The sequence below is a fragment of the Oratosquilla oratoria genome, chromosome 26, assembly GCF_046742065.1.
Source record: "Oratosquilla oratoria isolate Oo_2021 chromosome 26, ASM4674206v1, whole genome shotgun sequence".
NCBI classification, from domain to species: domain Eukaryota; kingdom Metazoa; phylum Arthropoda; class Malacostraca; order Stomatopoda; family Squillidae; genus Oratosquilla; species Oratosquilla oratoria.
This window is the reverse complement of record NC_134802.1, coordinates 45,138,044-45,163,043: the sequence shown is the minus strand read 5'-3', so window position 1 is coordinate 45,163,043 and position 25,000 is coordinate 45,138,044.

The window sequence follows — 25,000 nt, the reverse complement described above, 5'->3', positions numbered from 1 at the left end:
TATGTTTTTCCATTGTAGTCTAATATAGTTGGCAGTTCTCTTCGTTGTAAGGATTCATTATCATTACCAGGCTTTCGATTTTCAAAATTTCGAGAATAATAATTTCGTGAATTGATTTTATTTTATTTTATTATTTTCCTATTTTTTTTAAATTTCAAATGTCATGAAGACCTTTGAAATTAAAAAATTCGAGAACTTGTGGACCAAAATGTTTTTAGTCGATATATTTTGCCATTGTAGTCCATTGTAGTCAGCAGTTTTCTTTAGTACAAGCTTTTGCCATCATTAGTATTGGTCAGTTTGTCATAATTTCGCATATATTGATGAAACAGTGCAAAGAATTTCTCTCTTCTGAACAAAATCGCTTGGAGACAGCCATAATGATAATTAGAATAATTATTAGGTCATACTGGGTCATTCAACCATTGTTGTTTATGTAAACTATTTACTTGATGTTATTAAACATGATAAGCTGGTTTAGGTCTTGTTCCGGGAATTTTATCTAATATTCTTTCTTTGGAAGTCAATAACCTTAAGATTCAATTCCTGTGTAATCAGAGCGAGTCTATTGCTCTCAGAATCACCAGAAGCTATTACACCGAATCTGGTTACCTGGTTGATTACAAATATCAAAATTTCATGGAATATGTATCCTCTGCTTTAATAGATTTAATGATGAAAAGATGAATCCGCTTCGGGAAGCACTGTAAAAGAACAGATTTTATTGAACGCTGTTTAGGATCAGGGAGCTCCCGTCAATTGAATAAAATCACCTGGCGGCAATCAGATGAAGCATATTGTTTAGACGAGTTTACCATTGGAAAATCAAGAATGAGGTGGATGGATGAGATGAAAAGGGAATTGGGTGCAAGAGGAATGTCTGTTGAGCAAAGAAGAGAGAGTGCAAATTGAATATTTAGATGAGTTCATCTTGAAGGGAAGATCAAGAATGAAGTGAATGTATGGAGTGGAAAAGTCAATGGGTACAAGAGGAATGACTGTTGAGCAAGGAAGAGAGAGTTCAAGGGACAGGAGCGATTGGAGAGTGTAAACGGATGAAGTCTGAAGGGGAAGTCTTGTTTGTCTATTAAAATATCTTGAGTGGGTGAGGAACGCTGGAGGGGAGATGGCCATAGAACGAAAATGTGGTTGGATAAACATTTTCTTGCTGTCGGGGCCTGTTCTGGAAGTGCTGTATTTTTCTGCATTGCTCGCGACTAGAGTCGTGGCGGAAGCAAGGGATGACCCTTTTTCCATGAAGTTGCTGAGATGGGAGTGACAACGATTGGGGTGTGAGGGATGGGTATGTGCTTTGACTCGATATCCTCTTATAAGGGGGAAATAGGCCTTTTGGCTTATGTATGTACTGGTGTTTGAGAACGGGCTGCATTTGGACTGATAATACGAATCCATTTCACCATGATGGACCGCCTGAAAGTCTTTGTTCTGGCTAGTGCTGGACGGTTTAATCGAGAACCCGTTTTCTCCAGATCTACCCCTGAACTGAATAAGATGGTCTGGCATATAGCCGAGGCAAGTGGCGGTCACTTGCATCCTTCGAGATCAAACTAATTTCCATAAAAAGTTAGTTGGGTGAGGGTATATTGATACACAAAGAGATGAATAAGTATATAAGATCAACCGACATGGATATACTTTTCATGAGAACAGATAGCAGACTGACGTTGTAACAAGCAGATAGTTAAAATAAAGAAAAAAAAGGAAGACAGAAAGTGGGAAAAACGAAAATAATTGCCTCTCCTCGCTGTCGAAATAGGTACCCAAACGACCTCCATCATACGGTATAATTCCAGAACCACGCAAGCACGGATATTCAACACGAAACTTACGTTGTCCAATAGCTCCTAACCTAACCTAACCTAACCTAACCTAACCTAACCTAACGTAAATATTCAACAGATAAAACAAAAAGATGTATCTTTCATATGCAGAAAAGAAAGAAGCGAAAAATGTATTCATCATTCTTATCATCTGTAATACATTTCTCACTCGTATTACTGACAACGTCGGATCGTTGGAAGCCCGCTTCCATCTCCCTGATTGGCAACATGTTCCCACTGCCATCACCACCACTACCACCACCTCCGCCACCTCCCTCTTTGCCACAAAGGCCAAACCCACCACCCGTGACCACTAAAGCCATTCACACTTGTAAGTAATCTTATCATCGACCTAACCTAGAGCCAATTTTGATTCAAGTGTAGTATTAGTATTTCGTCACGGATAACCGACGCTTCTATCTTCGGGGATGTGTGTATATATGTATGTATGTATATATATGTATATGTATATATATGTATATGTATATATATGTATATATATGTATATATATGTATATATATTTCTAAATAGAAATGGATTATTCTCTATTCGAAGTTTATTCTTTCTCCGACTGTGGGTTCCTGTATGTATATATATGTGGGGAGGATGTAACGTCCGCACTAGCTTATTTATTGCTGCGCGTGAGATTATATATATATAATATGTATATATATGTACATATATGTATATATATGTGTGTGTGTATGTATATATGTGTGTGTATGTATATATGTGTATGTGTATATGTATGTATATAATTATGTATGTATATATGTATATATATATATATATATATATATTGTGTGTATGTGTACATTTTTTTTTTTTTTTTCCTTTTTTCAATTAATCCTTGAGCAAACTTTTGAGATCTTGGCGTGTTGGTCTCTGTTATTCAGCGCATAATTTGATTTGTTCTCCATGATCTTTAACAAACCCTCGTCCACTGTGTTGACGGACTTTTTCGGAAATAATTCTTCTAAATCTGAGAAATACCCGGCTCATATTTCTTTTGCAAAGATTTCTCATATAGTTTCTAAAAATATCCTTTTCTCTAGCTAAGAGCTTCTATTCTTATATAGTGCGGACGTTCGTACCACACGTGTGATTTATGAAATCTGAAACAAACTTAAAAAAATAATAATAATAATAATAATAGAAAATGTAATGTTGCCATTGGACGCCTTGCTCAACCAGTGCTGAAGGTGGTCCGGCCGGGTTCCCAAATTTCCCACTCTCCCCTCCCCTCCCACTCCTACCTTCCCCCTATCCATCTCCCCCATCCACCTATCCCCTAATCCCCCTCTTCCTACCACCCTATCCTCTTCCTCCCTTTCTCCCCTCCCCCTCTCCCCCTATCCATCTCCCCCTATCCCCATATCCCCCTCCCCCTATCCCCATATCCCCCTCCCCTATCCCTTATCCATATCCCCCTCCCCTATCCCTTTATCTCTCCCCCCTCCCTCTATCCCTCTACCCCATCCACCTATCCCCCTACTCCCTAACCCCCTATCCCCCCTACCACATATCCTCCTCCCTACCACATATCCTCCTCCCTCTATCCCCCTCCCCCTACCCCTATCCCCTCCCCATCTTCCCCTCTCCCTATCCCCTACCCCACTTCCCTCCCTATCCCATTCCCTCTCCCCTCCCCTTCCCCTATCCCCCTCCCCCTCTCCCGTCCCAACTACCATCTTCTCCCCCCTCTCCCTCCCCCTCCCTCTCCCTCTCCCTCTCCCTCCTCCCTCCCCCCTCCCCCTCCCTGGACCTGACCATCTGTGTCTCGACCCCATTGTTCTTCACCATCTGCAACTTCACCCTTTGGCCCTCACCACCTGCTCGTCCACTCCATGGACCGAGCCATCTGCGCCTCCGGTTCCGTTGTCCTTCACCACCTGTGCAACTCTGGCTCATTCTTAACCACCTTTTAACCTCATTCGTACAGTTGGATTCTGTTCCCACTATACAGTTACCTTTTCATAATAACATATCAGGGTTGGAGGACTTCTTTAGACGCCTGAGAGAGAGCGACTGTTGGGTTCATAATAACCCACTAACAACTAAAGATTACCAACAACAACAACCACAATACCCGTTGTTGCATCAACCCTCCCCCCCCAGACCCACCCACCCACAAATAAAAAAAAAAAGATTTATCTATTTTATTTATCTATCTTATTTTATTGTATTTGTTTGTTTTATTTATTTATCATTGTGTTTTATGGTATTTTATCTTATTTTATTCTATTCTATTTATGTATTCATTTTTTATTTATTTACTTATTTATTTTATTTATTTATTTATTTATTTATTCATTGAAGTGAGCTCTGGGTCGCATGTGGGAATAAAGTCATTAATATATCTGGTTTTGCACGCGTGCCAAGGGTTGCCCACCCCTGAGCTAGGCACCCACCCATCACCCGTGCCACCAGCACCACACTAAGAGCAGGAGGTGGACTCTGCAGAGCACGGAGCCCCACCGCAGTAATACCACGTTATGTGTTGAGGAGGCTTAAGTACTTTGCCCGGCAGTTAAATGATCGTCTGGACTCCTCGCGTCGTTACCAACAGAAAACGACGTGTGTGGGGGGGGAAAGAAAACGGGATGGAAGCTTTTGAATCTGGCAGGAGAGAATTTACCGCCTTACTGGACAATAAGCGGCCGGCAGGGTGATAAAACGTGCTAATTGTTCTTATCACTCCTATTGATGGTTTCAGTTAATAGAAAGCGTTATCTGGCTGCCTAATTCTCGTTTGCTTGTCTAATCTGATGACTGATCGTATCACACGGCCTGAGAGCCGAGCATGACGGGCCCGCGGTCTGGGCCAATCATGTTCTAGAACGATGTGACGTGGCATTAAATTGTCCAATGGTAGTCCAGGCCTTAAATGTCGTCATCTCCTATTAGCCAATCCTCGACAAGAGAATGCGTATAGCTCGTGGGTAAACACGTAAATGCGATAAGAGAAGTAGTGAACCCAGGGGGAGGGGGGAGGGGGGAAGGGAGGGGGAGGGGGTATTAGGGGGACAAAGGGGGGGGGCTAGGAGAGGCCCTGCGAGTGATCACGGACTCCTAAAAATGGCGAAGAGGGTCGCACTTAACCAGCCATGGGGGAGATCATGACTAACGAGTTAGGCAGAGACCAGAGGCCAAATGAACTCCCCTAGTGATTTTTTTTTTTTTTTTTTTTTTTTTTTGTCAGTCACCCCTCTCACCTTCCCTTTCCCCTTCCCCCCCCCACACTCTTTCCTTTACTTTCTCGTTCTTCCTCCCTTTTTTCTTACCCTTCTTCCCTTTCCCCTTCCCCTCCCTATTCCTCTTCCTTTCTTCTCCCCTTTTTCTTTTGCCGTTCCCTTTTCCTCTTTCCCTTCCTTTTTCCCTTCCTCTTCCTCTTTCTCCTGTTCTTTTTTTTTCCTTCTTCCCTTTCTTCTTCCTCTTCCCTTTCCTCTTCTCCTTCCATCCCCCTTATCCTTCCCCACCCCCTTGCCTTTCCCCTTCCCCTTCCCTTTCTCCTCGCCTCTTCCTCTCCCCTTTCCCTTTTCCCTTTCCATTCCCCTTTCCCCTCCCCCTCCCCCTTCCCCTCCTCCTTCAATTCCCCCTTCCCTCTTCCCCTTCCACATAACCCTTCTCCTTCCACATAACCCTTCTCCTAACCACCCTTCCCCTCCGTGCCACTCAAGACAACCTTCCCGGATGTAATTAGACCGGAGGAGCTTCGGCCTGGACGCCTTCTGGCACCTCCTCCTCCTCCTCCTTCTCCTCCTCCTCCTCCTCCTCCTCCTCCTCCTCCTCCTCCTCCTCCTCCTCCTCTTCGCGCGCGCAGAGTGAAGCGTCCCACGTCTGTAGTCATCCCAGGTCAGTAAAGTATGCAAATGAAGCCATCCAGGCTTCACTCTTGCGGTTCCCTCAGTAGCCATGTTCTTACGTTTGGCAGAGGCGTGGCCGAAGCTCCCTATCGTGGCTTGCGGGTTATGGAAGGGTCCTCCGGTTTATAGCTTCCACATAAACTTATTTCGGGAGTTATACGCGACTTAATTGCCACTGCAGCAGCTCGCGGCTTTTACGACGAGAGCAAAGGCGCTTGGGACGTGACCCGCACACACCAAACTGCTGCTGCTGCTGCTGCTGCTGCTGCCCCTGCTGTTCCTGCTACTGCTGTTCCTGCTACTGCTGCGGTTCGCGTCTCGGGACACCGCGCGATGACGGGGAACCCTTCGCGCCTTATACGCGCGCGTATGCCACGACCCTTGGGTTCCAGCAATTCAAGTACCATCGTAGCCGTTCCACAAGACCACCCTCTTCCTCCTCCTCCTCCTCCTCCTCCTCCTCCTCCTCCTCCTCCTCCTCCTCCTCTTCCTCCTCTTCCTCCTCCTCCTCCTCCTCCTCTTCCTCCTCCTCCTCCTCTTCCTCTTCCTCCTCCTCTTCCTCCTCCTCCTCCTCCTCCTCCTCTTCCTCCTCTTCCTCCTCTTCCTCCTCCTCCCCTCCTCCCCCCTCCCCCTCCCCCTAGTTAATAATAAAAAAATATATTACAGTATTAGACTAGGTTAAGTGGTTGACGTTCACTCAGTAACACACTTGCTCCATCGCTCATCAGTCGTTCGCACTAACTTACCTGCCCAATTCCACTTCCTCTTTAATTCATGAAATGCTATGAAGGAGGCCTTTGTTCAGCAGTGGACTCAGGATGGCTGATTTGATTGATTGAGGTGCTGGACAGCCATGTAAGGACCAATAGGTCTGTTGATGTTCGTTTGTCCTCCATGTAACTCCATATATAACTCCATGTAACTTCCCATCATTATCATCATCCTCGTCCTACTCCTCCTCCTCGTTCTCCTCGTTCTCCTCCTCTTCCTCCTCCTCCTCCTCCTCTTCCTCCTCCTCCTCCTATTCCTCCTCTTCCTCCTCTTCCTCCTCTTCCTCCTCCTCTTGCTCCTCCTCCTCCTCCTCCTCGTTCTCCTCGTTCTCCTCCTCCTCCTCTTCCTCCTCCTCTTCCTCGTCCTCCTCCTCCTCCTATTCCTCCTCCTCTTCCTCCTCCTCTTCCTCCTCCTCTTCCTCCTCCTCTTCCTCGTCCTCCTCTTCCTCCTCCTCTTGCTCCTCCTCCTCGTCCTCATCTTCGTCCTCCTCTTCCTCTTCCTCCTTCTCCTCCTCCTCCTCCGAGCGAAAGGCATAATCATTTGGCACTGTGGCATTTGCCCCCCTCCCTCTCTCCACCCAACATCCAACCACAGCCAAGACCTTTGTGGTTGTTGTTGACTGTTACTCGGTGTCCTCGTCTTTGATCCTGCGGGGGGGAACAGTACGAGGAGGAGGTACTTCAGAAGTACTCCCCAAGCGCCACTCTGTCTGACTATCGCACTTGCTGCAGATTTGGGAGTGTTGTGTATACCTGTAATAGGACTCCCGCGGCAAGATTCTCCAGCTTTAATCTTTTCACTGCGGCTGGGTGGGTGAGGTGGTGGTGGTGGTTTAGTGGTGGTGGTGGTGGTTTAGTGGTGGTGGTTTAGTGGTGGTGGTGGCTTAGTGGTGGTGGTGGTTTAGTGGTGGTGGTGGTGGTTTAGTGGTGGTGGTTGTTTAGTGGTGGTGGTTGTTTAGTGGTGGTGATGGTTGTTTAGTGGTGGTGGCGGTTGTTTAGTGGTGGTGGTGGTTTAGTGGTGGTGGTGGTTGTTTAGTGGTGGTGGTGTTTAGTGGTGGTGGTGGTTTAGTGGTGGTGGTTGTTTAGTGGTGGTGGTTGTTTAGTGGTGGTGGTGATGTTTAGTGGTGGTGGTGGTGTTAAGCAGTGGTGGTGTTTAGTAGTGGTGATGGTGGTGGTGGTCGTTTAGTGGTGGTGGGGGTTGTTTAGTGGTGGGGAGTTGTTTAGTGGTGGTGGGTTTAGTGGTGGGGTTGTACCTCGACCTGAATAAAATCGCCTGATGACAGAATAACAACAAAAGCTATGAAAGACAGAGAAAGACTTGACCAGAGAATTTTGAACTTGAGGCTTAACCTAAGACTTCCTTCACAAAGGGAAGTCGTTCTTTGTACAGTTGCCTCCACTTCTACGTACTGTGGTCGTAAATTTACGACTAGGATGAATCTTTTACGACCGACTTACGACCTGTATTGTCTTTGTTCCACGTAAGGAAATATGATTATGACACCACAAAGAAAGACAACCAACAAAGTACAATGTTGAGATCTTTCAACAGGAGGTGCTACCTGCGGCCGAAGCCATAATTCCCCCCCCCCATTGGACTGCTGAGGCAGGTGACAGTCACTGCTGGAAATCGGAGAGAAGTGCGGGACTTGAACCCACAATTAAGCCAATGCGAGACCAGCAGGTTCCTGTTTATGTTACCAGGAAACCCTTACGAACAAACACATGATTATGATATCTAAACAGAAATGTAGTAGCACATTTGTAAATAACACACAAGAAACCCACAGTCGGAGAAAACAAACTTCGAATGAAAGCAAGATTCTATATTTCGGCTACCAACTGTATCTGTAGCTTATAAGTCCCAATTGTCCTTTATCTTGTGTACTTTCCTGAAGAGGGCTACGGTTGGTAGCCGAAATATAGAAGTGTAATGCTATACAGGCAAACATACGTTTACAAAAAAATGACAATATTGTAATTAAAGTTTTACTTCATTACTGATGTACGCTAGTGTCGTAATCAGAAGCATGATGGTCTCGTGCTCGCTTAATTGTGGGTTCGAATCCCGCACTCCTCTCCGATTCCCAGCAATGACTGCTCGTTACCTGTCCCAACAGCCCTAGCTCACAGGGCAACGTGACTGCTTCAGCCGCAGCTATTCAGCGCCTCCTGGCGTAGGCCCCTTATCTTCACCTTGTTACTGATAACCTCAATATTCCGTCCGGCTGTTTCTCACACTGAAGACTCTAATAAAAGAAAACGTGACGGAAGTAAGAGATGTCCACAAAATCTTAACCTCAAGCCCTCCTGTCTCAAATTAATAGCTTTCTCTCAAATTCATTAATTTCTTTCAATAACCTAAACACTGCGACCAAGTCACCTTTCTCTCCTCTCTCGTTTAATAATGACAAAAATAATGTCTCAAAATCACTCACTGTATGGATTCTGAACTAGATTGGGAATCTCCTTCCTCCTTTATGAATTAGTACCACTTCAGCCCATTTCCAATCCTACAGCGCTATCCCTTCTTCTACTAAACACCCCTATAAGGTTGTGGGTCTTATCCAATAGCTGTTCCTTACATTCCTCAGTATCCAGTTTTTCTAAAATCTGATGCTGTCCGTAGCTCATGTCATTCCCTCGTTTTCACTTTTATACCTCTTAACCCAACATTCCTCTGTGTGTGTGTATATGTGCGTGTGTCTGTCTGTGCTTATGATTGTGTGCGCGTATGAGCGCGCGTGTGTTTGTGTGCGCGCGTGTGTGTGTGTGTGTGTGTGTGCGTGTGTGTGCGTGTGCGTGCGTGTGTGTGTATGTGTGATTCACCATGGTCTTGGATTATGTTGGACTCGTGATCGATATTTCCCTCCCGAAAGAGAGTTCATATATGACCGATCTATGGGTAATGCTGTGACCTTACACACACACACACACACACACACACACACACACACACACACACACACACACACACACACACTCACACTCACAACTTCCCGTCCACGAGAGGTGGAGTAACGACTCGTAGCACAGCGATATTGACATTATTTCAGCCCTGGGCGGGATTCGAACCCGGACCGCCGTAGTGGCAGCCGGGAACTCTACCACTGCGCCACGAGTCGTGTGTGTGTGTGTGTGTGTGTGTGTGTGTGTGTGTGTGTGTGTGCGTGCGTGCGTGCGTGCGTGTTTTTGTGAAGAGAAAATCCAGCACATGGTGAACCATCGCGTTTAATTATTCGCAACGTTTTGTACACATCTTCTCCTATCGTCAGGTAATCTAAAACTAGATATAAATCTACAAATATAAAACTGAAACTATTTGTAATTACTGTTAACTTCTAGATTTAATCGTTCTTAATACCAGCGCTTACAAATATGCAAAATTACTCAGAAAAAAATACATAAAAAATTGTGAATTTTCTAAATAAAAACTCGTTCTCTGATTCAGGTTAGAATATATCTCAAACTTTATGAGAATTAATTAGGTTTAGAATTAGAAAGACTTTTTGATTAGGATCTACAACCATCTATAGTTTATAGATATGCATATTCAAATCTGACCAGTGTCAGATGACAGCTACACAAACATATTTTTCATCGCATCATTATAGACTTTTGCATATAGAAATACATCAGATAATAATTTTATTTCTGCGCTGTTTACCAGCGCTTCTATCATTTAGAATGAGGTGAAGAAGAGATTAAAGAGGAGGGAGAGTAGAAATAAAAAGTCATCAACATTCTTCTTTGAGTGTAAACGTTTCCTCAACTATAAAGTAATACTACGTGAAGGTGGTCTGTAGGGGTTCCCAACCGCCCCGCCCCCGCTCACCAAAGCAAATAAGAACATAAGAATGAAGGAGACTGCAAGAGACCATAGGGCATACACAGGGTAGTTACATGTCCCTTACCACCTATCATCCCCATCCATAAAACTATCCAATGTTCTCTTAAAACAAACAATAGTTTCAACGTTCAGTACATGGTTACTAAGTCTATTCCCTTCGTTAACCACTATTGGTAAGCCAGTTCTTGCCTATATCCTTCTTAAATATAAATTTGTCCAATTTAGATCCACTAAGAGTCCTACCCTGTTGTATTGACACGATGGCATTGTTTGCATCACCCATGTTAAATACCTTGATCCATGTGAATACCTCTATTAGATCACCCCCATACTCTACGTTTTTTTTCCAGAGAGTGCAAGTTAAGGTGCCTAAGCCTCTCTTCGCAGAGTAAATTTGTGAGCCCATGTATCATCTTGGTAATTTTCTTCTGTACTGATTCTAGTAAATCAGTATCCATTCTTCTTAGTGCTTCTTACTTCAGCTTCCAGTTGTAGGCGTTATGCCTGTCAGTGGTTCCAGTATGTTCCTCCATCTGGCTCTATCTTGGAAGACCCCTTCCTCCCTCAGAGTTTCGATGTTGGGCAAGTCATGTCTACTGAGAGTTTCTTGAACAGTTGTAATGGTGACATATAATATTCCTTGTGTGTTGTACATAAGTATTTGTAATATTGTTTTATTTATTATTGTGTATTTAATGTATTATTGTGAGAACCAAGTGTTCATATTAAATGTGTATGTCGCCCTGGCTGTTCAACTTATACATGGATGGGGTAGTGCGAGAGGTAAATGCAAGGGTAGTGGGTCAGGGATTGGAGATGGTTAAAGAAAATGGAGAAAAGTGGGAGGTGAGCCAGCTGTTGTTTGCGGACGACACTGCGCTTGTGGCAGGATCGGAGGAGGGATTGAGGAAGTTGGTGACAGAGTTTGGGAGAGTGTGTGATAGAAGAAAGCTGAAGATAAATGTGAGTAAAAGTAAGGTGATGAGATGTACAAGGGGTGAAAGTGGCAGTAGACTGGAAGTGAGCATTAAGGGAGAGCGACTGGAGGAAGTGGATAGTTTTAGATACTTGGGTGCAAATGTGGCAGGAAAAGGTGGAGTGAAGGTGGAGATAGAATGTAGATTGAGAGAAGCGAGTAAATGCCTTGGTGGATTAAAAAGTGTAATGAGGAATAGACATTTGGGAATGGATGCTAAGAGGAGACTGTATGAAGGAGTGATTGTGCCAACAGAAACATGGAACATAAGAGAGGAAGAGAGAAGGAGTTTGAATGTGTTTGAGATGAGGTGTCTGAGAAGTATGATGGGGGTTACTAGGCTAGATAGAGTGAGAAATGAGGAGGTGAGGAGGAGAACAGGGGTGGAAAGTGAGTTGGGAGATAGGGTTGATGAAAGAGTATTGGGATGATTTGGACACATGGAAAGAATGAGTGAAGAAAGACTAGTAAAAGAGGTCAAGAAGGCAGATGTGGAGGGAGTGAACATGAAGGGACGTCCTAGGATGAGGTGGATGGATGGGGTAAAGGGGGCTTTGGGGAAGAGGGGAGAGGACAGAAGACAGGGGTAAATAGAGAATGGTTGTGTATGGATGATGTTGTGATGCATGAGGTGGAATGGGCGGGGCGATGGGGGTGAGGTAGTATGTGTGAGCAAAATTTGACGCAGCCCGAAGGGATTTCTCCCCGTCTTCTCCTTTTATGCATGGGTGGACGGAGAGGCGGGGGGGGTCGCCGATTTAATGAAGCGGCCTTGCTGTGGATGTGCTGTGTCTTGCGACACTGCTTCTGACCCAAGCAGTGGACAAGGTGCAGGGATGACCCGTCATCCAGGAGGTGCTAAGATAAGAGGGAGGGTGGAGGGGTGTGGAGTGTGTTCAGGGATGGAATGGGTGGGAATGATTTTATGCCTTTTTCTTTTTGGCTACCCCCCCTTGTAAGGGGGAAAAAGCCTTGGTATATGTATGTATGTATGTATGTTTTTCCCGCCAAGTTTGAGGTTTGTGGCTTCATAGTCTTGATTCTGGTTACCGACTGTACGCACGCTTGTTCTGTAGTGCTAAATCATATTTACATATTGGTTTCGATTTTGTATCATTTAGCCACCCCAATACACAGTTCCTTTCCGTCTTGGTGCTTATGTAGTCAATACCCTGTACAGGAGATGGGATATTCGCCAACTAAGTAGGTATTTGGAAAGTGATGGGACAGACTTGGATGTCCGCGGTAATTGGCCAGACTAAACGCCATTTTGGTATTATTTCTGGTCACGTGACCAAGCCCATTAGAGCGGAGAAGGTTTTTTTTAACAACAGGTCGTTTGGAGGTAATAGAAGAGGTCCCCATAAAAACGGAGACTTTGACCGGCGTCTCCATTTAAGGTCATTTCGGGGTCACCAGGGTGGTGTGTGTCGGGTGTGGGGGGGGGGGGAAGTATTTCCTCACCTCTGATTGGTCCACGGAACTCTTCGTCTCAGCTCTGAGCTCATGATGTCATCCAACCCCCTCCCCCTCTTAGTCGAGATTAACTTTAATCGAGATTAAGTTTAGTCGAGATTAACTTTAATCGAGATTAATTTTAATCGAGATTAATTTTAATCGAGATTAACTTTAATCGAGATTAACTTTAATATTCAACCTCCGGGAGTTTTGACGAGAGTACAGTATACAAGAACGATAGTCTACGACTACCTGTTAATCGGGATTAACTTTAATCCTAAACTAGCAGGAGTTTTGACGGCTACCTGTTAATAATCGGGATTAATTCTAATCCCCAACCAGTGGGGTATATCTTCATTTTAATCAAATCAGCTGGCGACAGCAAAAACCAGCGATGTACATGGGCTAATTAGCACACGTGTTTGACACCATTATGAGGAAGAAAAGCTCACAATGTGAGACTAATATCTTCCCAAAAGATTCTGTAAACATCTGAGGTATTGATAATCAACAAGTTTGTATTAACAAGACGCTATTGACTGTACAATCAGCCTTGAGCGACCGGGTTGCCAAGGCGCTGTCTATGAATTTATTTTATTTCGTTTTGTTTTATTTTGTGATATTTTACTTTTCTTCAATTTCAGTTTTGTCTTAATCTGATTTTATTTTATTTTTATTTTTTGCTTCATTTTGTTCTGAATTTATCTTGTTTCGTTTTTTTTCAGTTTCAGTTTGATCTTAATTTCATTTATTTTAGTTTATTTTTTGTTTCGTTTTGTTTACGATTAGTTTTCGTTATGTTTTATTTTGTTTTGATAATCTCATTATTTTATTTTATTTTATTCTATTTCAATTGTATATCCATCTTGCAAAGAATTGCTTTAGCAAAGAGCAAAACAGATCCATAACGAGGCTGAATTTAGCAAGAAATAAGTAAGTAAATGAAATAAATAATAATAATGATGATAATGATAGAAACGATAACAAAACCGCTAATAAAATGATAATGAAAGCGATATAATGAAAACTATATATTGAAATGATATAATAATTGAAAACGATATAATGAAAACGATATAATGAAAACAATGAGATGTATTAAAAACGATATAGTGAAAAATTTATAGTGAATTTTTTTTATAAAAAATATTTAACAAAACTATAAAAACTATGAAAATATATACTGTATAAAAATGTAAGAAACAATATAAAAACTATAAAAATATATAAAACATATAAAAAGTATAAAACTATATAAAAACTAAAAAATATATAGAAATTACATAGAAATTATATACAAATTATATAGAAATTATATAGAAATTACGTAAATTATATGAATTATATACAAACGATATAAAATGGTATAAAAATTGTATAAAAATGGCATAAAAAATGCATAAAAATTGTATAGAAATTGTATGAAAATTACATAAAAATACATAAAGATTACAGAAATCACTTACATCAAAATTATATAAAAATCACAGAAATTACTTGCATAAAGATTTCATGAAGATTACATAAAAGTAGATCAAAATTACATAAGAATACATAGAAAACACATTAAAAGATATAAAAATGTATATAGAATATATAAAACTATATAAGAATATAATAAAACTATATAATAAGAATATGTAAAAGATATGATAAAAACAATAATGAAAATTATGATAACCATAATAAGAATGATGATAACCATAAAAAAAAATGGAGCTAAAAATTGTCCGTAACATCCCCTGACCCAGACTAGGAAACATTAGTCCATCGGAATTCCAATGTTCGTATGTGCGTTGTAAACTTTCACTTTCCATTGGGACAAATTGAGCACCTTTAAGGAATTTGGTAAAAAAAAGTAGGATAACTACACACACACACACACACACACACACACACACACACACACACACACACACACACACACACACACACACACACACACACACACACACACACATGCATATCATATACATGTGTGTGTGTGTATGTGTGTATATATATATATATATATATATAATATATATATATATATATATATAATATATATATATATATATATATATATGATATAGGGTGTTTGCTCACTGACAGAGCCATTTAGGTCATCGCTAATCACTATCAAAGGCAGACTACATTACAATACTCGCGTATTATATGGTACACACACACACGCACACATACAACATATATATATATATAATATATATATATATATATGTATATATATATATATATAATATATAATATATATATATACATATGTATATAGTGTGAGTGAGTGTGTGTGTGTGTGTGTGTGTGTGTGTGTGTGTGTGTGTGTGTGTGTGTGTGTGTGTGTGTGTGTGTGTGTGTGTGTGTGTGTGTGTGTGTGTGTGTGTGTGTGTGTGTGTGTGTGTGTGCAAGAATGTATGTATGTGTAATCAAATCTGACAGTTGCGAAGCCTCAATCACAGGTCCCTCTGATCGTGAGTCCCGTCTGCTGCCATCTTGCCACGCAGAACATCTCAAAATTCCATAAACCAGCCACTAAGTCTTATACCCTGGCTGGGCGAGGGGCGACTGAAATCTTCAACCCAAGTCTCCGTTTTATACAATTCTCAACGTCACCAGTTAGGTATAGCAGCATCTCAGAGAAGGTTTCAATCGTACCGTCGTTATATCTATTATGGAAGAAGTCACTAGTTGTAGCGGTGTCTTTTAAACAGTCAAATCTTGAAATCAGTATACCTCGCTCCCTCTGAGTGTGAGTTTCATCAACTAAAAAATAACAATAAATAAATGAATAAAATAAAGTAAAATGAAATAAAATAGAGTAAAATTAAAATTAAATTAAATAAGTCATTACTCCTTTGCTCTTCTCCAGTGTGTAAGGAATTTTAATGAACTGATAGTTGGAAACACTGTAACCAATCAACCCCACCATGAACTCACTTTCCGCTTTTATAACAAAACCTAAACTTCTATTTTAAGAACGCCCAACCAAAACATTTTACTCTTTTCGTTGCCTCGCCTAAATCCCAGATTTCACCACAAATGAATGAAAACTAGAGAAACGCTTCGTCGAATAAAACTGAACTTTTGCAGGGGAATGTACAGTGATATAAATAATTGTTGTCACATTTCGCGGGAAATATGGTCCCTCTCATTTGCATGATAAATCCCTCGTACAAATTAATACAAGAGGACGAACGTTTACCTCTCACTTGTTTTCATTAAATTTAGGTAAAAGAAAAGGTCTGAGTTTCCAGTTTGTCATTTATCTTTACATCACCCACCCCACACCCCCCATATATTTTCTTATATTAATTTCGTTTTTTTGTGACAGCTTCTGTTGTATATAATTGAGATCCAGTTTTCCTTAAACCAACTGGTAGTACTCACACCGCCTTCCAGCCAGTTACAGTAATTCATCTCCATATCTTTCCTCTGGATGTTTGTCGGTTAGTGTGACGTCATGTCGTTGAAGTTTGTCTCTCTTATGCTTCTTCTCTTGGTCGTCGTCTACGCACTCAGCTTGTTAATAGTCCGATCTTTATCTGTTTTGATTTTTAGTTGTCGTCTTGTCTTACTTTTTCCTTTGAAAGTTGGAGCTTGAAAGTTGGAGCTTCGTTTCTTTTCTTGTTATTTTGTAGAACGAAAGTCATGTGTTAGAATTACTTTTTTTATGTAAGATGAATGAAATAAAATGGCGAACTTGTCTAACGGGTAGTATGATGTGCGACTAATAAGTCCTTCACGGGGAAGTAGCGAGTTTTTCATCCAATTAGATCTGTTCACAGTAGGATACTAGACACCATGATCCCTGGTAACTAGATCCTGATTATCTAGGCTTTTAAGATGATATACAATTGACAGTGATTATGCAACATGGCCAATACAAATGTAAACACACATTACCTCTTCGAGTTTGGTATGATTGAGAAACTGTCAATTTCTCGCTATCAATTCCGGAGGTCGATGAAGAGGGCTTACTAGTTAATGGCAATGAACCTAAGACGAATTATTAAAAAATCCATAATTGGGATAATGGGTGGATTAGGAAACCCCATTACCAAACGGCTTCAGGAGCAAATACTTAACTCTCATCCGGGGGTCGGTTATATGGAAGCCGCATAATTGAATGCGGTTAACTGCCTTGGCAGTACGTAAGAGGTTATTAAGTGAGCAAGAGGTTCATCTACGTCGGGTAGGAGGGAACGGGTGATTTATCAAAGTCCGCTTTACCCTCGGGTAAGGCTAGATTCTTTGAAATTTATGTCCATAGGCGATAATTAATGTTGATTAGGTCCGGCGAAGACTAGATCAAGATGGGCATTAATCAGGAGAATATCATTAATGAATAAGATGGAAGAGGATGGAGGACGGAGCTGGACCGGAGTTATAACTATCTTCGAGTGGATCCAAGAGGATCATGAGTCAAGATGGCCGCCGTTTGACGGAAGCCAACATACCACGGAGCTTCTGGAAGCCAAGAAGAGAGTCTTAGCTGAAGAGGAGCTCTTCGGTGGTTTCAGGAGTTGGGTCTCATTAAAAGAACTGGATAATTCTTAATGGTGTTAGATCCTTTTTAATGGGGTTTTGATCACTATTTATAGGGTTGGATTCGTCTAAACAAAATCTAACCATCTTAATAGGGATCCAGCCTCTTTGAGAGCGGTCTAACATCATTAGAATGGATCTAAACCCCTTTATTATTGTCCTGTCGATCTATTTTTTTTCTAAGATACACGACTCATTTAGTGCTTTACTATCTCACCAGGCGATTTTATTCAGTCCATTTCAGAGGTCGTGTTTAGGGAATTTTCGAAGGCGGGCGAGGGAGGGGGAAGGTCATAATATGGGTGACCTGATTTCTCAAGCGGAAATATGATAGGCAGCAGTTGAAATTACACTAGATTATCAAAAATAATGCTAAATCATTTGGTCATTTGTTCCTCTTAATACGTTCGGTTTCTGTTGTATATTTTCATTAGTATAGTATCATATCATGGAAATATATGCTAAAATTAACAATGAGGCTGGACGTAGAATTATATGAAAAAAAGAAAAAGAGGGGGAAGAGGGATGGAGAGGGAGGGAGTGAGAGAGAGAGGGAGAGGAAGAGGAGAGAGATGGAGAGAAAGTCCTCGCTTTATATGAAGCATTCCGCTCTGGCGGGGGTTCGAACCCCTGCAGATGAGTTTATTTCCAATATATATATATATATGTATATATATATATATATATGTACATATATATACATATATATACATATAAATATATATATACATATAATACCAATACTATCCACCAATCCCCACCCTGAACTAGGGGATAATTTCTTTCTAGTTTGGAAACTACTCCACTAGAGTGACTGACCTATCTCGCGGCGTCCACTCAGTAACACGCTTGCTCCATCGCTCATCAGTCGTTTGCACTAACTTACCTGCCCTATTCAACTTCCTCTCTTTCACCACCTCCACAGTATCTTTCACTCTTGTCTGCTCTCTCACCCAACTTGCTCTTTTTCGGTCTCTCAGTGTTATTCCCATCATTGATTTCTCCATTCTCCTCTGTGCAGTCCTTAGCTTTGTTTCCACCGCCTTTGTCAGGTTCCATCAGATGAAGACAAAATATATAAGAACATAAGAATGAAGGTGACTACAAGAGACCATAAGGCCTACACTAGGCAGCTCCATATCCATCACCACCCATCATCCCCATCCATAAAGTTGTCTGAAGGATTTAGATGAGAACATGATTGAGTGATAACTGCACCAAACAAAATGTACATTTAAAAAAGCAGCATTGGTTTTGGACAGACAAGAGAATAAATGAAAACACTTTGATCTGTGGGTCTTGTGTGTTGATGGAACCCATGCTTATAGACTACAATAACCTTAACTTCTTGAAAATCAACTCGTTACTGGATGAAATCATCTAACTTCTGATATCTTGAGGATCCTCATACAAGTCTCTGGGACACCGTTTCTCAACATTTTTACTCTTGCGTAACTTTTGAAATAAATTGCATGTCTCAAGGAACCCCTGCGTAAAAAGACACGTATACCAAATCTTTCTCATTTTATTTTCATCGTAATAACAGGTCAGATAGGATGATGTCTATATTACATTGTTACAATAACCAAGAATATGTCGTGAGTGTTTTATTACGTATATGAAATTAAATAAGAAATCAAAAGTGCATTAGCTTATCTCACTTGTTCTCGCGGAACCCTTAGGAACCTTTTGCGGAACCCTTAGGGACCTTTTGCGGAACCTTAGGGACCTTTTGCGGAACCTTAGGGTTCCGGGGACCCCTGGTTGGTTGAGAAACGCTGCAGTCTGGAGCCCTAGAGGTTCCTCGATCGTCTGTTAAGATTCACTGGTCAAGATAAATGGTTTGAAATTCGAGTTGACCTCTTGACTTCCAGAGATCACTTCAACATTGGATAAAATCATTTGGTATCAATTTTCTTCTGATTTGTGGACTTGCTTACAGTTGCGTTGTTCCTCCTCTTCCTCCTCCTATTCCTCTTCCTCTTCCTCTTCCTCTTCCTCCTCCTCTTCCTCCTCCTCTTCCTCCTCCTCTTCCTCCTCCTCCTCCTCTTCCTCCTCCTCCTTCCTCTTCCTCCTCTTTCTCCTCCTCTTCCTCCTCTTTTTATTCCTCCTCGTCCTCCTCCTCTTCCTCACCCTCCACACCCTCCACCTTCCTCTCCCCTTCCACTTTCCTATCCCCCTCCACCTTCCTATCCCCCTCCTCCTTCCTCTTCCCCTCTTCTTCCTCCTCCTCCTCCTCCTCCTCCTCCCCTCTCGTCGACTGCTTTTGCTTTTTCCTCCCACGCTGCCATCTTTCTTCCTTGCGGTCACTTCTGAGTCAACTTCAGTGGAAATAAATCATCAGAGGGTAGATAGAATAATACATATGGGCGAGTATAGTTGAAAGCGTTAAGCCTCAAGTCTCCACTGCAGAACCATCGGGCTAGCCTCTATCGGAACGATACAACCTCAAATGTTTGGACCAAAGGAAGGAATCCGTGGGGTCAGCAGTCTGCAGAAGACCTTCAATGTCCAAGAGCCAGGTCCTTTGTATAGATCAGGGGTGGGGAACCCTTGGCTCGCGTGCCAAACCTGGCACACTAACGACGTTTTCCGGCACGTGAAAATCAGAGCTCACCTTAAAACAAATTGGGACCCTTATAGGATGTGAAGGGAAGGGACACATACATATAGGCCTTTGATTTCCTCAGTTGGCACGCGAGAAAATTCGTATCACAGATTCGGTCTATTTTGGCACTCGTACTTAAAAAGGTTCCCCACCCCTAGTATAGAGGTATACTAACCGTATCTCCAAGTAACTAGACACGTTTATACCCGGTATACTCGACTTATCTGCCGGAATTATATCCGACGATCCGAAGTTCGGGTCCATTAGTCCCGAGCGATACGGCGTGTACATCCCGGATTGCTAATTACTCGGTGATAGCGTCGTGGACATGTTTGCTGGGGAGTACCGTGGGACAACCTCGTTCTAGGTAGCCTTGTTTGTAAAGGGGATACAGCTGTCAGTTCTCTCACGCCTACTCCGAGTTCATTCCCGCAGGTTGTATGTCGTAACTTACGACCTTGTAAGATACGATTTCCGACTTACAATGTCAATCAGGTTCACAATGTACAAACTATATTTATATTGATAATAGTCCTAATTCTTTATTGAAAAATACAACGAAGACGAATTGGTTTTTCATAAAACCGACATGTGAATATTCAAGATATCAAACTTTACTTATACATATCAAAGAACACTTTCCCCTTTACAAAGAGGTAGCCGAGTCAAAGCACACACACACACACAGACACACACACACACACACACACACACACACACACACACACACACACACACACACACACACACACACACACACACACACACACAGCATTACCCATAGATCGGTCATACGAGCTCTGGGCTCTCTTTCGGGAGGGAAATAGCTGTCGATCACGAGTCCGGGACGTGATTCAAAGACCAAGGTGAATACACACACACACCCATCCAAACCCATATTAACACCTTATGGATCAAGGGTCATCCCTGCCCATGCCACACTGCTCGGATCACAGGCAGTGCAGCGAGGCACAGCGCCTCAAAGCCCTCAGGCCAAGTACCGGTCCTCTTAACGAAAGGCTCAAATCCTAAACAGAAAAAATCATCTGACGGCAGTATGAATAAAAGCCTTAGTCGACAGAAGCCACGAACAGATTAATCAGAATGTTTCACTATTTTTGGTGAGTTAAAGGAATCGTCCACGGAACAAATGTGAATTGCAGGAAAGGGGTCATAGTGCAAGAGGAGTGCAAGTTCGTAGGAAGAGAGCGATATTCAGTTGAGGACATCTAAATTGAAATGTCTGAGGACCTTCAAGAGAGCCAATTTGGTAATGAAAGCCTCATCGAATAAAGAATAAAAAGAAAAGACATTAAAGGCCTTTATTCCTCTCACCCTTTCTCCTGTCGTGATCTCTCTCTCTCTCTCTCTCTTTCCCTTTCCCTTTCTGTCTGTCTCTATCGATATATTTAGATGTGCGTGTGCACGTGCGCGCGTGAGTGCCCATTTTCTGTTTCTGTTCTTTGTCCATTCCGTTCATTTTTATGTCTGCCCTACCTTCTGTAAGCGTTCTCTCTCCCTCTTCCTTCCTTCCATTTCCTCACTCTCCTTATCCAACAGTCCCTCCCTACCTCACTTCCTCCCTCATCCACTCCCACCCTCTCCCTCCCTCTCCCTTCCTCTCCCTCCCTCTCCCTTCCTCTCCCTCCCTCCCTTTCACTCGCTCCATCTCTGCAGGTCCTCCCCCTGGCGGCTTTGTCTACCGGTGCGATGTCACCCCTTCTCCTCAACGTTGTCGCTCCTTTAACCCCTTCCCCCGTTTCTTTCATGCCTCGGGATCATGTGGATTGCTTTTATCTGTTCTAATTACGTGCTTTGCACATCTCCCAACGCCTCGCTCTGCAACACCTATTGTGGGCGAGTGTCTCATTATCTCCTCGTGGCCTCTTGATGTATTTAGCTCCTTATCCTCACACTCTCGCAACAAAAAGGTGCGCAATTACTTGGAAGGGCTTCCATTATCGGGATTCTCCATTACTTCACTCTTCGGCGTTTAAGATGTGTCCTCGACCTCGTCAATACAGGAGTCGGGGTAAGGGGGTGGAGACTCAGGGGAGTCTTTCATGGCAAAGTCATCACACACACACACACACACACACACACACACACACACACACACACACACACACACACACACACACACAAATCTTGGTAAAAAAAACAACCTATATATATATATATATATATATATATATATATATATATATAGAGAGAGAGAGAGAGAGAGAGAGAGAGAGAGAGAGAGAGAGAGAGCCGATATCTCTGTCAACCAAGACTTCGGCCAGCTCGAGAGCCTTCCCTCTCCTTCCCCCGTTGCTGAATAAAATCTCTGGCTGGACTTTTGGATTCACCCTCCCCGAGGCAATGACACTTAACACCTTCACAAGCAGAATGAAATAGCTTGTTGGCAGCCAAAAATAAAAAGGACAAATGACACTCAGTGAAAAAGAAGTTAACCGGTATAACAAAAATTATATATATATTTGCGGTAATTCACAAGAACATGTTAGAATTATTTGCAGATAAAACACTGGAAAATAAGAAACTCAGTCCGAACGTTTTCGTCCCTTGAAAATGTCTTGAATAGACGAAAACGTTCGGACTAAGTTTCCCATTTCCCAGTGTTTTTTCTGCATATATCTATATATATATATATATATATATATATATATATATATATATATATATATATATATATTATATATATATATATATAATAGCCTAGTGACAGATACAACGGGTGGGAAGAGAGTGTTACCCAGTATGGAAGGAGTTGATAGTGATAATCTGGGTAGAAAACACTGTGTTTACACTAGGTAATGCCGCCTTTGTCGTGGCACCTTGAAAATCGCTCTCGGTGCCAGCAAAGCCGCTTGTTCTCAACAACTCAATGTCCTGTAGGGGTCGTTTTATATCCTTGATCTGACCTGTTTGTTTGCTTGTTTTTTTCATCATAGTGACTGAGTTAGGCGTCTGTGAGGTCACCGTAAAACGTTCGAAGAAGGCACTGAAAAAAATTATGTTTACTTAATTTGTATTTATATATTTTTTTTCTCTCTCTCGCACCACCACCTCGTGGTGTAAACCAGAGATCATTAGCTCGTTTCTCTCTGCGTGGTTCCCGTTAACTGCCCCATTAGGTATCCTTAAGTATTGTCGATCGTACGTATGATAGACCCTTGTAAGTCATTCTATCGGGATTTTTGTAATCTATTTCCCGTGTATGTGCGTGTGTGTGTGTGCGTGTGTGTGTGTGGGTGTGGGTGGTGTGCGTGTGTGGGTGTGGGTGTGGGTGTGAGTGGGTGGTGCATGTATGTGTGGTATTATCTATCATTCAACAGAAATACCACAACCTTGTCGACGAACTTTAGAATCCATCTTTACTACAACGCCGTCTATCTACACCTGACTCGTGTCTCGTTCCGGTCGTCCTCGAGACAGATCCTCGAGTGTGTCTCTCTCTCCTCCTTGGACATCGAGGACAAGCTGGCCAAGAGTTCCAGCATACCAAGACAACAATAAAATCCCGTAATATCCCTGGGTTCATTGAGCGTTGCACGTCAGGGACCCCGAGACTGATCACAAGCGAGCTAGCCCGTTGGTTTGCGCGCTCCGCGATCCTTGTCGGTCGCGTTGTGAGTGGTGAGGTTGGTAGGTCGGTGGTGGCAATCGTCTCCGACATTCCGCGTAAACTAGCTTATTACTAACGTGACTGTTCTATTTGTTGATATGCAAATGTTGCCTCCGGAGGGCACGAACGTCACAAAACCTAAGGCAAAGTTATTTCTTCCACCGTTTCCTTTGTTTTTTGTGATGTGAAAAAGGAGAAAGAATCCTCGCAATTTAGCGTGTCGCTTTGTAGAACATATGTAAGCGTTTTGTACCCTGGTTTTAGCGTGTGCCTGCATATGACAGGGTGTATATTAAGTGTCAGGGAGGACGGTTCTATGCGTGCGCGTGTGTGATCTGTGAGTTGGCTAACTTTTTTGTCCGTCTGTGCGTGTGTCGGGGACAGGCAAGGGGGATGTACGCATGTAGGAGTAAGCGTATATACTAGTTCTCCCGTCAAAGTACATTTGTGACTTGTATGTGCTTGCGTGTGTGCGTACATATGTGTGTAATATAATGTTTACATGTGAGTACACATGATCTTACGTTCAATGTGCGTTCTTGTATTCTGTGCTAACTCCAGTAAGGACGGTTTTGGGTATCTAGTGGTTGCACACTTTCATTTATCTTCTAATAATGATTCTATATTAAAGGGTAAGGTTCCCTCTTTCATGATTCAAATTATGAGAGGATTAAGGAAAACCCACCAATCATAGACCAGTGTCCCTCATTGATTTTTTTTTTTTTTTTTTTTTTTTTTTTTTTTAGTCGTTGGGATAGAATGCCAACAAGTGTGGTTTATTACAAACATTACAGTGATAAGAGGACAGTAAGTACGTGCAAACTGGTTGAGGAAAGACAAATACAAAGGAAAGATAAGGAAATAACTGGGAAGAGCCTAAACCCAGTAACCCAGACAATCAACGTTGTCAACAGAGAATATAATTATTGATAAAACCAGAAAGTTCCTTTTGATCTCATGGATGGATACATAAAGAGAAGAATGAAAACTCGGACCCTAAGTCACATTTCACACGTATCGACTTTTCGCCGTGTGCCGTGCATGACACGACGTCGTACTCTAAGATAACCATGTGTGTCTATGGACGCTTTCACAGATCATGAGCGTGTGAAAGCCTCCATAGACATCCATGTTTTTTGAGAGACACGACGTCGTGTCGTGGACGACGCACGGCGAAAAGTCGATGCGTGTGAAACAAGTCTGAGATCGAGCTTAGACCACGTACCTTAGAGCACTTGGAGGGGCGTTGGAGATGTACAGGTATTACCGAACTAAGTACAAAACTTGACGATGGTCTCAGCTCTTTCTCATTTGAGTTCCGGACTTAGTGTTTTTCAAACTAAGAAAGCTTGAAGATCTTCGAGTATCATTACCCAGGTGAAGAACCTAGAGGAAGAACGTTATTAGATTCTGTTTGTGTATAAGAAACGGAAAGCTTACCTATAAGTGAGACTATG